This window comes from Pteropus alecto, unplaced genomic scaffold (assembly GCF_000325575.1).
Source record: "Pteropus alecto unplaced genomic scaffold, ASM32557v1 scaffold92, whole genome shotgun sequence".
Taxonomy (NCBI): domain Eukaryota; kingdom Metazoa; phylum Chordata; class Mammalia; order Chiroptera; family Pteropodidae; genus Pteropus; species Pteropus alecto.
The window spans coordinates 10,897,874-10,912,742 of NW_006432447.1; the positions used below are offsets into that span (position 1 = coordinate 10,897,874).

Below are 14,869 nucleotides of genomic sequence, written 5' to 3' on the forward strand. Positions count from 1 at the left end.
ACAGATTTTATAGCAAAGAAAGCAACGGTTTATTTTAGAGAGTTGTAAGTCCTGGAGACACAGGTAAGCTATCTCTCTCAAAAACCTGGCTCCTCGGGTGTCTCGAAGGACTAGATTATATAGGGAAAAATCATTAGTCATGGAAACTAAGGGAGTTGGGGTCACGGGCGCTATTGATTGGACGAGGCTGGAGTAATTGATCATTGTGTCAGTTTCCGGAATCAGCCATGGTGTCATCTCGTCTGGTTCTGTGACTGGTGGGTCTCTTCTGCCTCAGTGGGCCTGGGGCTGAAACCCATCTGAAGCCAAGGTATTATCCTTAGTTTAACTAAAAGTTATTGTCCTCCTGCTCAATGGACTTGAGGCTTTATTCTTAGAAGATCTGACACTGGCCAGAACCTTATGTCCTAAGGCTTAATGATTAAGGGAGTAGGCATACCAAGGTGGAAGCATAAGGGTGGAAAAAAACAGGTTAGTCACAATGCCATTATCTAGACAAAACCAGCTTGAATCAAAGAAAAAGCTATTAATGAAATCTGGGTATGGTTACAAAAGGTAGGAAATATATTTATACAGAGAGTAGATCTCATTCATTTGCTTCCACATTAAGGAAAGTTTCTATTCAACAAAAAAGTTTTTAAGGTCGTCAAAGGTTATCCTCAGGTGACCTTTGTCAAATTCCTTGACCTTTCTGAGCTTCACTTTCCTTGTCTATGCTATGGAATAACAACACCTACTTAATAGGATTGTTGGGAGGATTACATTAGGTCCTGCATATAAAGCATTTAGCCCAGAATCTAGAAAAGTGTCAGTGTTCAATTAGTGATTGCTCTTATACTTATTGTCATTGTTATTGTCCTTTTAAACCGGCATTTCCCGAAGTCTGATAAGTGGATTGCTTGGTGTACATGAGATAATTTTAGGTGGTACTTTGACTTTTAAAACATTTTAATGTGTGCTAGGAAAAATAATCACATTTATGATTTTATGGATATAATTTATGGTTTAGTTATTTATTGATGTATAACGAACCATACCTACACGTAATGACTTTAAACAACAATGATTTATTATTGTTTTTGGTTTGTGATCTGAGCCGGACTTAGCAGATCAGTTCTGCTCTTTTTCACTCCCATGTCTGGCATCTGAGTTAGGATGGCTGGAACACTTGGAGCTAGCTGCAAAGCTTTCTCTCCTTCTATGTAATCTCTTCAGCCAGGTAGCTATACTTATTTACATGGTGGCTCAGGGCTCCAAGAGCAAGTTTTCCAGTAAGACAAGTCTTATTATACAAGTGCTTATCAAGTCTCTGTTTGCATTATACTTACTAATGTCCCATTGGCCAAATAAGTCGTATGGCCAAGTCCAGAGTTAGTGCGGGAGGGCACGATGGCATGAACACAGGAAGGTGTGGTTCATGGGGGCCAGCAGTATAGCAATCTTCCACACGCATAATTTACCCAAGGCCTCATAGCTAGTAGGTAGTCAAGCTGGGATCTAGAGCATTCTGGCTTCGGGATCTATGTCGTAACCACCAAGCAAATCTCCTCAAGTAGAGCATCTCAATTATTTATTTCCAAACTTAATGACTTAAAGAAACAAGCATTTTATTACGTTCATTGATTTTTTTTGGCCCATGAATTCAGATAAGTCAGAACTATAAATGAGGGCTCATCTATACTTCACTACTTTTAGGGCCTCACTGGGATGACTCAAATTGCTGAGAGCTGGCTGAGATGGTTCATCTGGGGTTGTAGTTTTCACTGTCTGCTAGGCTCCTCAGTTTTCCCTTACCTGACCTCCCATGTGACTAATTTCTGGGAGTCTTCACAGTGTGGTGGTCTCAGGGCCATCAGATCTCTTACACAGTTGCTGGTTTTTCTTCAGAGAGCAAGGTAGAAACTGCCAGGCCTCTTAGGGGGGGCTAGGCACAGAACTTTCACTGCTTTATCTCTGCCACACTGTATTGGTCAAAGAAAGTCACAAGGCCAGTCTAGAGTCAAGAGAAGGAATGATAGGCTCCAACTCTTGATGAAAGAAGCAGCATGAATATGCAGAATGAGAAGGAATTGATGGTGGCCATATTTGGAGACTTTCTACTATAGTATGCTTAAGGACTAAAATACCACTAATTTAATGGTTTGTTATTATTATTGTTGTTTAATAGACTACTTTTTTAAGAGAAGTTTTATGTTCCCAGAAAAATTGAGAGGAAGATACAGAGATTTTCTGTGTACCTCTTGCCCCAAACATGCATAGCCTCCTCAGTTACCAATATCACTACCAGATGGGTACATTCGTTGCAATTGATAAACCTATTATGTTGATACATAATAATCACTCAAAGATCATAGTTTACATTAAGGTTCACAATGGATGTTGTATATTCCATGGGTTGGACAAATGAATAACATGTATGCATCATTATAGTACCATACAGAGTATTTTCACTATCTTATAATTCCTCTGTGTTCTGCCTCTTTATTCCTTTCTCCCCCAACTGCTGGCAATCACTGATCTTTTTACTGTCTTTATATTTTTGCCTTTTACAGAATGTTATATGGTTGGAATCATACAGTATGTAGCCTTTTCAAATTGGCTTCTTTCACTCAGTAACATGCATTTAAGTTTCCTTCATGTCTTTCCATGACTTGGTAGCTCATTTCTTTTTAGAAATAAATACTATTCCATTCCCTGGATATGCCACAGTTTATTTTCCATTCACCTTCTGGAGGACATCTTGGTCGCTTCCAAGTTTTGGCAATTATGAATAAAGCTGTTATAACATCTGTGTGCAGCCTTTTGTGTGGACATACGTTTTCATCTTTTTTGGATAAATACCGAGGAGCACAATTGCTGGATGGAATATAAGATTTTAAAGTCAGTCAATCCGAAGAAAACGTTAAGTAAATAATATTAGATTGAACCATATGAAATTTCTGATTTTGTAGCTTATGCCCATATATTGCTAATTTTATATGGTTTGACCTAACAGTATAATGGTCCCAGAGTACAGCAAAGGTTTCCATAGTAATATGCAAATAAAGTTTGGGAAACGTCTTTTAATGGAAGTATTGTATTTCTGGTGACTTTCATTTCTTCATGTCTTTATTTGACCAAAATGTGGAAGACGCTCATTTGGACAGTTGGTTTTGTTGTTGGTGGTGGTTGTAGTTTGGAAAGAGTTGATGTGAGCTACTGTGTGGCAGATGCCTATTGAACATATTTATCAAAATATCCTTGACCCAGAAATGTGTTAACATGTGGGTGATATAAACTTCAAATTGGGAGATGTTCTGATCCCATTCCCATATAAGCATTCAATCAGTTTAACTTGCAAAATGCATAAACATCTGACAGTTTGATTTATAGTGTCAATGGAAGAAATCATTTTTAATGTGTACTGTAAAACTTGAAATACTCAGGAGCTGAATGAATACGTTTGTTGCTACTCACAATCTCGACTTGTTAGTCCCAATAGCTTTGTTTTAACATGGTCTTTTCAACTTTGTTTCCTGCTTACCTACCAATGACTTCTGTTATAGCTCAGAAGTTTAACTGTTGTATTATACCAGTACTACATGTCAATGGTTACGACCTTTATTTTTATAAAAACCAAATATTTAGTCAATTTATTATGTCTTAATTTAATTTTTGTATACCTTCCATTTTTAAGTGCTTAAATAAGTACTATATTACAATAAAAATGTAGTAATATAATTAACCAGCCATTAAAAATTTACTTCTATAGAAAAAAAAAATGTCCTTGATCCAAGGGATCACAGACTTCCCAAGTTTGCTGCAAATCAGACACCTGAGACAGCTGGTGGGTCATTTGATCTTCCTGGGGAGAATGTCTTCTTTTTGACTCCCAATAGTAAAAGTATTTTCTACATCATCAGGTATATCAACAGAAACCCTATCACCTCGGTGGGACATTAAGACCTTTTTCCGGCAGGGGTTGGCACAAGAAATTAGAAAACGAATCATTGCAATGTTGGCTATATGGAGTGTGTATCTGAGGAGACTGTTTTCCAAAATAAACAGCCAACAATTAAAGAGCCTTTATCTTAGGCTGGGTTCTGATGATGAATCAGAACTTCCGAGATGGTGAGGGTCTGATTTAGACACTTCACAGAATTTTATTTATATTCAGTCTCTGCCAGATTAAAAAAAAATTCCCATCACACTCTGGTTGTTTTTCAGTCTGGCGGTCCACTGTAGTGGAAAGATTGTAACCAAATTGGGTAATGTTGCCCTGTAGATCTCCAATATAAATATCCCAATGTTGTTTGAAAGTTTGGAATTGGTGAAATAATTTTAGGACTCCTTTCTTTCATCTCAACTCTTTCTGAGTGAAATTTGTAGAATTTTTTTGCTCAAAAATAGCATCCAAAATTTTTAAATGTTCTAAATGGAGTTTGCACCAAGTCCAACAAAACAAAACAAAACAAAACCTCAAATCATTTTCCAGTAGGCTCTCCTGAAGGAATGCTTCAAAAGGTCTAGATACATCCAAGATGGCTTAAGTCACACGCCTCCCTTAAACCTCAATAAACGTACTTGCCTCACATTCTCAGTAGCTTCTGGTTATTTTAACTGCTCAGCCCTGACAGTTAAATAAAAACTTGATGACAGAAGAGGTTTCATTCTGTGTGTGAACGTATTTTCTTCAGCTCATCAGTAAACAGCAGACTAGAAGATGTTCAGAGGCTCAGAACAATAATGTCAAAGCTAATTCAATCCCTTACAGGTCAAGGCTTGTGACCACGACTCTAGGCTTTGTCAGAGAAACAATGCATAGCACTTCTGTGAGCATCTTTTTCCACACATGAAATCTCACCTTAAAATAAGTGCACATTGATTTCTCTTGCTCCCATCTACGTTTATCTTAGGTTCTTTCTCTGGGGATAATGCAGAACGAGTGTTGCCTTTGCCTGGCCGGCAATCTAACACACTTCTTTCTCCTGCACCATTTCAGTAGCACATGCCAAGATCACACTTTATTACACACTTATTACTCAGTACCGATAGATTGATTTTAACATCACATCTTTTCTCTTATTTGAGCACCCCAAAGTATCAATGTGTTCGTTTAAAGATCGTCTTTTTAGGAACATAAATTTATAATTAAATTTTGGATCCAGTCATTCTAATTTTTCCTACTTTTGATACAAGTTAAATAGAGATGACAGATTATATTATGATTCCTTTGTTGTTGTTGTTGTTGTTGTTTTATTTTTTTAATTTTTAGGTGAGGCAACCCTTGGTTGACCTCACAGATTGCAAGGACCTTGTTAGCTTACAATACCTTATTTTTTTATTTTTTACGCCTACAGCACCTGGTCTTCCTAGGTGGTCTCCCATCCAAGTACTAACCAGGCCCGACCCTGCTTAGCTTCCGAGATCAGATGGGATCGGGCTTGTTCAGGGTGGCAGGGCCATAGTATTATGATTCCTTTGGATCATCAAAATGGTCTTAGTTTAACAAATTTTTTATAGAGAAGGATGTCTACATATATATTTACTTAATATAACCAAAGCAAGAATATGCAGAAGAATATTTCTTAGAAATTGCACGTGACTAGTTTTTTTTTTCCAGTTAATGGCAAGTAGAACTAAAATTGCCTAGTTAACAACAGTTTTCCACTCTCATAGACTTAATTGCCAAATCTTGAAAACCTAGCAAAGAAAAATATCTGTAATATCTTATAACAAACATGTAAGGTGGAATGACCTTGCATTCTAAATTTCCAATTAACAGATGCAAATAGTCACATCATGTTTCACAATACCAGCCATCTGTTCCAAAAGCCTGCAGGTTCTCCACTGCAAGAGACATTTAAGTGAAAGAGAGACTCTAAAGCAAATTGTAGGTTTTATAGCTAGTATTGGGTTAGAACATATGCCACATATGTTTTAATGGAAATAATTTTATTACTTTAAAATTATTTTACTGCTTTAAAAAATGATTGCAAAAGTCTTTGTTTAATATTCAGAAATCACGAAGTAGAAAGTGAGAGTATAATTTCTCCATCGCCATGCCCACCTCAGAGATAGCCACTTTAGACTACTTGGCATATATATGCATATATACTTATTGTCTATTTGTGTTTCTTATGTGAATTTATTTTTCATCTCCTTTGTTCGTTCAAAAAGATAAATTGTACTTTTTTTGTATTGATTTCTAAGAGCTCTTATAGCTAATACTTAACGGCATTAGATTTGTAGGTGAGAGCGAGACCATATGTTGTAAACAGTAAACAAGTCTTGTGTAAATAGAAATAGGAATAAACCCTCTAAGTAGCTTTTTTTGTGCAAGGTGCTTTATGTATGCTATTTGTATGAAGCAATTTGGCCTCATTATTAAGGAATGTTCTTTTCAAAGACTGGATACAGTGATTACATTTCACCAACATCTTGGCTTAGTTGTTTTGCGGCAGTAAGGTTTAGAGTTGGAATCTGTTCTCTAGCAGAAATTGCCTATGTGGCTGTACTTTACAAAAATGCATGCTTCCCCTGTCAAGGAGGTAGAGCATAATTAATTCCCCACCTCATACGCATGGGCTACACATAGTGATTTCCTTCCAAAGAGTACAGTATGGAAAGGGGAGAAAATGACCTTTCCATGGAGAAATGTAGCAAATGCTACCTCAGCCATGTGATCAAGGTTTATATCAATAGTATGCACCCTTGATGTGTGATGAGAATGGCACTTTATTTCCGTGGTCTTCCACCCCTAAACTAACAACCATAGTCTAACCATGAGAAAAAACACCAAACTAACTGAAATCGAGGGATATTCTCCAAAATATCTGATCAATATTCCTCAAAACTGTCAAGGTCACCAAAAACAAGAAAATCTGAAAAACTCATGGTTTAGAGGAGCCTTAAAAAACATGACTGCTAAATATAATTTGGTATCCTGGATGGGATCCTGGGATAGAAAAGGGCAAAGGTAAAATGAAGGAAATATGAATAAAATATGGAGCTTGGTTAATAATAATGACTCATTATTGGCTCATTAGTTGTGACAGATGTACCATAGTAATATAAGATGCTAATAAATGGATGAATCTGGTATGGAACACTCCGTGCTATTCTTGCAAATTTTCTTTAAATCTCAAACTATTCTAAAATAAAAGGTTAAGAAAAAAATGAATGACAAACATTTGAATTGGACTACTTACCCAATGAAATCATCAAATTTTCATCTGACTTAGACTGGTCGTGACTGTAACACACCTAACACTGACCCTGAACCTTATTGGTCTGGGTAGCCACACACAAAAAAAGGAAAATCTAACTTGGGGTGATTTTCCAGGGAGGTTGAGGTTAGCAGCCTTTAGGGCTGTATGGCCAGACCAATAAAAATACAGAGCTGGTAGAGACCATAGAAATAACTCCATGAAACCATTCCATTTCACAGATGGAGAAACTGAGGCCCAGAGAGAACAAGGCATTTAGCTTAGGTCCTATGAATACTGAACTGGAACCCATATCTGTTTCCTAATTCAGTGCTCATTCTTCTCCCTCTTTCTTCTCCCTTAGCCTTTCTGCTTAAAACAAAAACTCCTCCAGTTATTGCCATTCTTTTGTTTTCCCTCATTCTGTCCAAAGATCTGTGGGAGTGCCACATTTCTTAAACATTGAATCGAAGACAGCAGAACACAGGAAATTGGGGACCAAGTTGAGTTGGATCTGAATCCCAACTTCCTTATTGTCTCTGGGCTTCAATTTTCCTTAGCTCCAAATGGCTCTGATAATACTGTCTGTCAGGATTAATGAGATCCTACACATAAAGCCTAGTGGAATCTGACTATGATGAGCCCTCAATGATTAACAGTTTCCTTTCATAAGAATATGTCCCAACAGCAGCAGCCTGGATGCCATGGGCCCTTAAACAGCACATGTGAAGTGGGTAATAATTATATTCATGGAAGTTTTTCCTGACCAGGACTCTTCCACAGAGCCAGACATTTCTGCAGGCCTTCCTTCACACCACAAATTGTTGTCCATCATAGTTGAGGCTAGAGACTGGGGAGAAACTATCCTTTTATTTGGCAAATTAGTTCAAGAGACAGCTGCCTCCTGCAGGGACCTGGGAGTCAGCATCCTGACTGAATGAACACATCATAATTAGGATAAATTTTTTAAATCACAGGTTGGGAGGAATAGAATTTGGAGACTTGAAATGTTTAGCTCAGTCTCTAAATATTACTTTGGGATTGAATTGTCTCTTTTCCCTAAAATTGATAAAAACTGAGATCCATGCTTCAGATGGCATTTAATAAGGATACTATCTGTCTTTCATTTGCATTTTAAAGTAAAAGGCAGACAGATCATGCAGTCTATGAGTTCTCTTTTTCCTGCCTTTGATAGCCAGCCCCATCACCCTCACCTATCACAGAGGAAAGCTAAAAAATGTGGAAAGACAAACCAGTATTGGATAGTTAAAGTTTAAAAGATTTTTAAAAAGTAATGAATTAGCAGCCTTTATTGTGAGATTCTTAGGAAAGTAGAACTACTTTATCTTAGTTTGGTTCCTTCTAAAGCATCCTGCCATCAGAGGCACTTGGGTGCAAGTAGCTTATTGGGAAGATGACCCCAGAAAGGAGAACTGAGGGCACAGGGAAAGTGAGAAAGGCTAATAAAAGGCTAATGAATGAGTTACTTTCTGTAAGTCTCTCTCTGGGGACTCTCTAAGAAATGGTGTTGAACGAGTGTCAAAAGTGTCGGAGAATTTACCCACTGACTTCTGTCCTCCATTTTTGAAGTTTGCCTCTGGTGACACCAACTCTTCATCGTATCTATGTGCTTTTGCATTATATCTATGTGCTTTTGGCTACGTGGCTTTCACAACCTCAAAGAAGGCAAACCAGAGAGACACTGTAAAGTATACTTGTAGTGGGACTTAGGTTTTAGACATGGAACAGTTTCACTGTTCCACTGCTGCACTGAAATAAGATGGAATGAGGAGCTGGGGCACAATGCATTATAGTATCTGCCATTATGGTACATTCTAGATGATGCTATCTAATACAATAAGCACTAGCCACATTTAATTAAAATTAAAAATTTAGAGTCTCAGTCACACTAGCTACATTTCAACTATTAATAACCACATATAACTAGTGGCTATTGTCTTGGACAGAGTAAATATGACTATTTCCATCAGGAAGTTCTATTGAGCTATTCTAGAGGATAGCTTACTGGGTCTCTTTGGTTCTGTAGGCTCTGACAAGCTTGTAATGATTGAATATCTATTAGTCAGGATAGAGTAGGCTTTGCTGCAATAACAAATAACCCCCAAGCCTTGATGGCTTCAAACAGCAAAGGTTTATTTCTTACTCACACAACATGTCCAATATAGGATCCAGGTTGAAAGAAAACCCAGCACCAAAAAATTGTCACTAGCCAAGGCAGAGGGAAAAAGAGCTCTGTGAGTCTTATACTAATAACTGATGCCCCGGACTAGAAACAACATGCCATTTCTATTCACAGCTCATTGGCTAGAATAAGTCAGGTAATCCCACCTAAGCACTGTGGAACTAAAACTTCAGAGAAGAAAACTGGTTATCAGTGAGCAGGTCTGTTGACTAGCTCTGTTGACATGATCATGTATTCATTTACTTACTCATGCATTTATTTGACAGATATTTGAATATCTGCTGGGCATGGTAGTGAAGCTACAGATATAGAGATGAACAACCAAGCATGATTTCTGTCCTTATGAAACTTACTTACCATTTGCTGGTAAATGACCATGAAAAGAGCAATTATAGTGAAGGGAGTAAATATTCTGATAAGGAAAGAACAAGGTGCTTCAGTATCAGCAAAGCAAGCAGTTTTCATGCATATCAACGAGATAACTAGAACTGTAAGTATTTGTCCCAGTTAAGGAGTCCAGAACAAGAACTAGGATAGGAAAGTGAGGGCCTTGGTTTATTACTCCCTTCTCCTCCATTTGCACCTTTGTCCCTTTACCAAATAAAGCCCAAGAGAGGTGTTTAGCTAACCCCCACCAAATGATGACTTTGACTCCATGTATCTTGGGCTGGTGCCTGGAGGTTGCATAGGAGTTTGCCTGTGTGGGCATACTGGCTCATGCTCACAGAATTCAACATGTTACTCAGTGCTGGTGTTCCCAGCACAGAGCCTGAGCTGGGCAGCAGGCATGGGAGCCAAAAAGCCCTTCTTAATTTTTCCTCGAGGAGGTCAAATAATACCAGCCAAGAGCCCAGGGCCACTCTAGTAAGTGTCCATGGTTTTGAGAGTGGAAGAAGCAGGGAGCTGTGGCAGGAGGTGCTGCCTGGTGCCTCTTGCTCCCTTCCAGGTTCTCTGTGGATGTTGGCACTGTGCTCTTATCATCTGACCTGCCTGTCCCCAGAGTAGGATGTGTAGCTAAATGTCACAGTTCAGTTCCTATTATCTGCTTTAGGGGATGTCTACAAAGTGCAAGTTTATTAAATTCTGTTTTCCAATGATATATCTTTTTCTTTATTTTTTTCTTCATTTAAATCTATTCATTCAAAATAGACATGCTAGAAGATAGCATATTGATTAACTGCATGGACTCTGGGGCCAGACTTTCTGGGTTTGCAACCCAGCTCTGCCTCTTACAATGTGTGACCCTGAGCAAGTTATTTAATGCTTTGTGCCTTGGTTTCCTAATCTATAAAATGGAGAAAATAAATGAACCTACTTCAGATGCTTGTTGTTAGCATTGACTTATAAATGTAAAGTGTTTCGAAAGGCAGATAGTAAACACTCAAATTAGCTATTATGTTATGATTATCGGTGTTGTCAATATTGTTATTACTAAGCACTGCTGAAGTGCTCACCAGCACACTTTTTTTGTGTGTTAGGGTTGGGGAGATACGAAGGTAGTCAAGCAGCTGGAGAGCACTATGGTTAAAGTAACAAGCTCTGTGGCCTGGCTTCAAATCTGGGCTCTGTCACTAACTGGCTCTTTGACTTCGGATAAGTTACGAAGCTCTCCAGACTTCATCTGTAAAATGTGGATAATGATGCCCATGGTTTTTGTAGGGATTTGGCTGAGGTAATATATGTACCTGAGCGTTTAGCACCTGGTGATCACTCAGTACAATTGGGCGGTAGAAGTAATGATAGGAAGAGAAGAAAGAGCAGGTGGTAGATGAGAGAAGACAAACACATACTATATGGTCATACTTGAGAAGTGCTAGAAAATGGTAGAAACTAAGGGTCCCAGTAAGGAAGCAGTGATCTCAGAAGGCGGCATCATGGAACCTGGTCCTTGTTGGATGGGTAGGGGTTGATCAGACAGGGAAGGATGGGGGAAGCATTCCAAACAGAGAAAGGAGCAGGCCTTGAATACCAAGCTATCTCATCTTATTGAGTAGACAATGGGGAACCATTGAAGAATTTTGAGTTGGAAAGTGACCTGGTCACTGAGATCAAAGAAGGAAATCAGAAGGCATTTACACAGAGAAATGGGGCCAAGTAAAATGTATCTCCAATAGAGGAAATAAAAATAATATAGTAACATTTAGAACACTTACTATGTTCCCAGCATTGTTCTAAGCACTCGGATTAATTCATTTAAATGTTCATAGCAACCCCATTGAATGGCTAGTCTCATTGTCCACAAGTGATAGATGGCACAGAGAGGTTAAGTTACTTGGCCAAGATTACACAGAGGGAAAGCCCGGGTCCAGAATTCAAACCCAAATAACTTGGCTCTAAGCCCGTGCTGTGTACCTACACTTTTTGAGATGCTCGCATTCTTATGGGCATCAGTGAAGGAGAGGGAGACAGAATAAATAGAACTTAAGAAATGCTGCTGCACCAATGAGGAATGATGCAAGGAGCAATTTAAAGCACAGCTGGAGTGTTTGTCTTGGCATGGGTGAACGCTTGTTCTCTGAAACATGAGAGAAAGAGGAACTATGAGTAGAAGGGGGCAGGGTGAGATGAGGGCAGTTGAGGGATCTCCTAAGAAACAGTTCAGACATTCTCACTCATGGAAGAGTTGACAGGAAGGTGGCAGAGGGGTGGTACTTGTTAGGTGCTCATAAAGAAGAAGTGGGCTTTTGAAAGTGTCACTCTCTGACCACATAATCTAACAAAAGTTTTGTTGTGCCAGGCTATGCCCTCTCTGGGAAGGCAGAGTAGCTCGAATTGGACTGGCTGGACTCTAGTCCATGCTCTGTCAATTCCAGCTCTGTGACTTTGGATATGTCACCTAAGTTCTCTGTATCTCAGTTTCCTTGTTTGAAAACCTGGCTTACCTACCTCATAGGGTTGTTTGAGGACTGGACCTTTTAGTTTATGGAGAGAGCTTAGGGCTTAGGATAGTTAGCACTATGCAACTATTAGCTATTATAATTATTGTTGTAATTACTTTTTTCTGTAATTCCAGAAATCTTGACAGCCCAGGACAGAGAAGGGAAAAGGTAGTGACCAGACATCTAGGCCTCGCAGGACAAGCCCCACAGTCCAATGGCTGGAGCACAGGGACATTCATGATGCTTCAGGTTGGAGATGTGTGAAAAATGAATCTACCTTTGGTCAAGTAATTTCCTCATTTTTCTAGTGACAAATTCCAGGATCATCATGAGAACTACTTAGAGTCCTACCATGAAAACAGATGTGTTCAATAGAATGCTTACTAATAAGATACCAAACCCAGGGGAAACATGGAGGCTTATAAAAAAAACAACAGACGCACTAACAAAGGAACTTGGTTAATCTGTGCTTCAAACCACAGATGTTGCCACCCCCTCATCAGGGTTTCAGTTGGTTTAAAAGCCTTTCCCCCAAATTTCCCATTTTTGAGCAGACATTCTGTCATACAGAAGTCTTACCCCTCCCTATTCCTCCACCCCGCCAACCTAGTGACATTAGAGATTCTGATCACCATTAAAACTGAAGACGTTGGAACAGATAACCTACAAACAAACCTCCTATGATAGGATGAAGTCATTTGAGAGCATGCTGTGGTACATTTTTAGCATGTAACACGCTCAATTGATAATAATTCACTGTATCAGCAATATTTCTGACTCATTCAGTCAACATCTCAGATGAGATGAATTTCAGAGATACCATCTTTTGATGCTGGGGAACCACAGGAGAGGCCCCTGTTTTCTTATTTTCCTGAGTCTTTGGGAATTGATAAAGTTCAGGGTGATAGAGAAGTACCCCCTACTCTCCAGTATATACCCCCATGCCACCACAGGCTTACTGCTCTCACTAAAGCTTATTGGGATTCACAGATCTTTCTTTTAAACATGCATAGTTATTCAAAGAATTCTCTCCAGTTTATCTTCCACTACTCTGTTGTATCAGAACCTCCAGGGGCTGCCTAAATACCTGAAGCAGGGGCAGAGGTGTGAAAGGAGTGCAGAGGACATGGCGAGGCTCCCAGAAGCATTTCACTTTCTTTGCAGACTTGTCCAGCATCTTGTGACCCTCCATGCTGAATGCTACTGAAAGATAACCACTTGGGGAACTTCATAAAAAGGCTGCAAAATATATACTTAAGTGAAGAAGAGGGCATTGTATGTTCTTAAAAATCACAGAGATACAGCTGCAGACCAACGAACCATAAGTACTGGCCACCATGATAAGGTAGGATTAGGCAGAGAAGGGCTCTTCCATATATGTTTCAGAGGAAGCATGGTTCTGCTGACACTTGATTTTGGGCTTCTAGCCTCCAGAACTGTGAGATAATAAATTTCTATTGTTTTAAGCAAAAACAAAAACAAAAATCAGCTTATTTAATAAGCACTTATACCAGAGGTTCTAGAGCTTGGCTCCACATTGGAATTACCTGGGGAGACTTAAAAAGCTCTGATGCCCAGACCACACCTCAGAACAGTTAAAACAGAATCTTTGGGGTAAGACCCAAGTATCAATATTTTTTGAAAGCTTCCCTGTGCTTTCATATAAGGATGATATACATGGTAATTGCCATGTGCCTTATGTGTATTAACACATCTAATCCTTGCAACTATCTTATAAAAGAGATGCAGACATTGTTCCCATTTTACAGATTAAGAGCTAGAGGCACAACAGAGTCCCATGCTTTGTCCAAGGTCATATGGCTGGTAATTTCCACCGTGTGAATTTGAACCCCGCTGTCTGGCTCCAGAGTCCATGCTCTTAGCTATCAGGTTCATTTTCTCTCATGACATGGGAAACATAAATTCTTGGCAAAATCTCCTACTGTAAAGTCATCATAGAGCAGGGGATGGAGACACTGTATCTACTTTCTGGGAAGCTGAGTAAAAGATCTTCTGAAGCAATGCCATGTTTATGATTAGTGATTTTTAAAAATTTCTACCAGAAAATGCAGATTTTCCTATTCCTCTCACAGACTGTCTGAGGGTAAAAGTTTCAGCCTTTCCTTTTCTTTCCCATATCTACCCAGAAAGATCCAGAGCTAGACTCCAGCCAGAATTAAGTGGCCAGTGGATGTAACTTGTCCACTGAGTCTTCTATTTGTGGTTAAGATCCAGCCCATCAGTTTGAAGCCTTACTGACATATGTGTTAGGGTGGAATACTCATCATATGCTTGTCTAAAAGTAGTCTGCTGCATTATTAGATGGGCTGAAAAGCTGAGGAGAGAGAATGAGATTGGAAGGCACACTGTATCTATTATCGATTCTTTCCCCAAACCAGCCCTGGGACCCTAGGCAAGTGACTTCGCTTCCCTCTTCTGTGAAATGAAGAGTCGGATTCCATTTGAGATTATATCTTGGTTCAGCCAAGAGATATGTTTTGTTTGGCCCTAACAGTGCTTTCAAATATTTTGAATTAATTGCCAACATTTAAAAATTGGAATCATTTGAATCCAAGTCTAGATTGCCAGCTTCTCTTAAA

The 14,869-nt window shown here is 39.0% G+C and overlaps 1 non-coding gene across 1 annotated transcript; it reads right to left on the reverse strand.

Annotated features, from left to right (window-relative positions):
- Positions 1-5,330: 5,330 nt before the first annotated feature.
- On the reverse strand, positions 5,331-5,449 carry LOC112476080. Its single transcript, XR_003044954.1, has one exon. It is a non-coding gene; the product is annotated as a 5S ribosomal RNA (ribosomal RNA).
- Between the last annotated feature and the right edge of the window lie 9,420 nt (positions 5,450-14,869).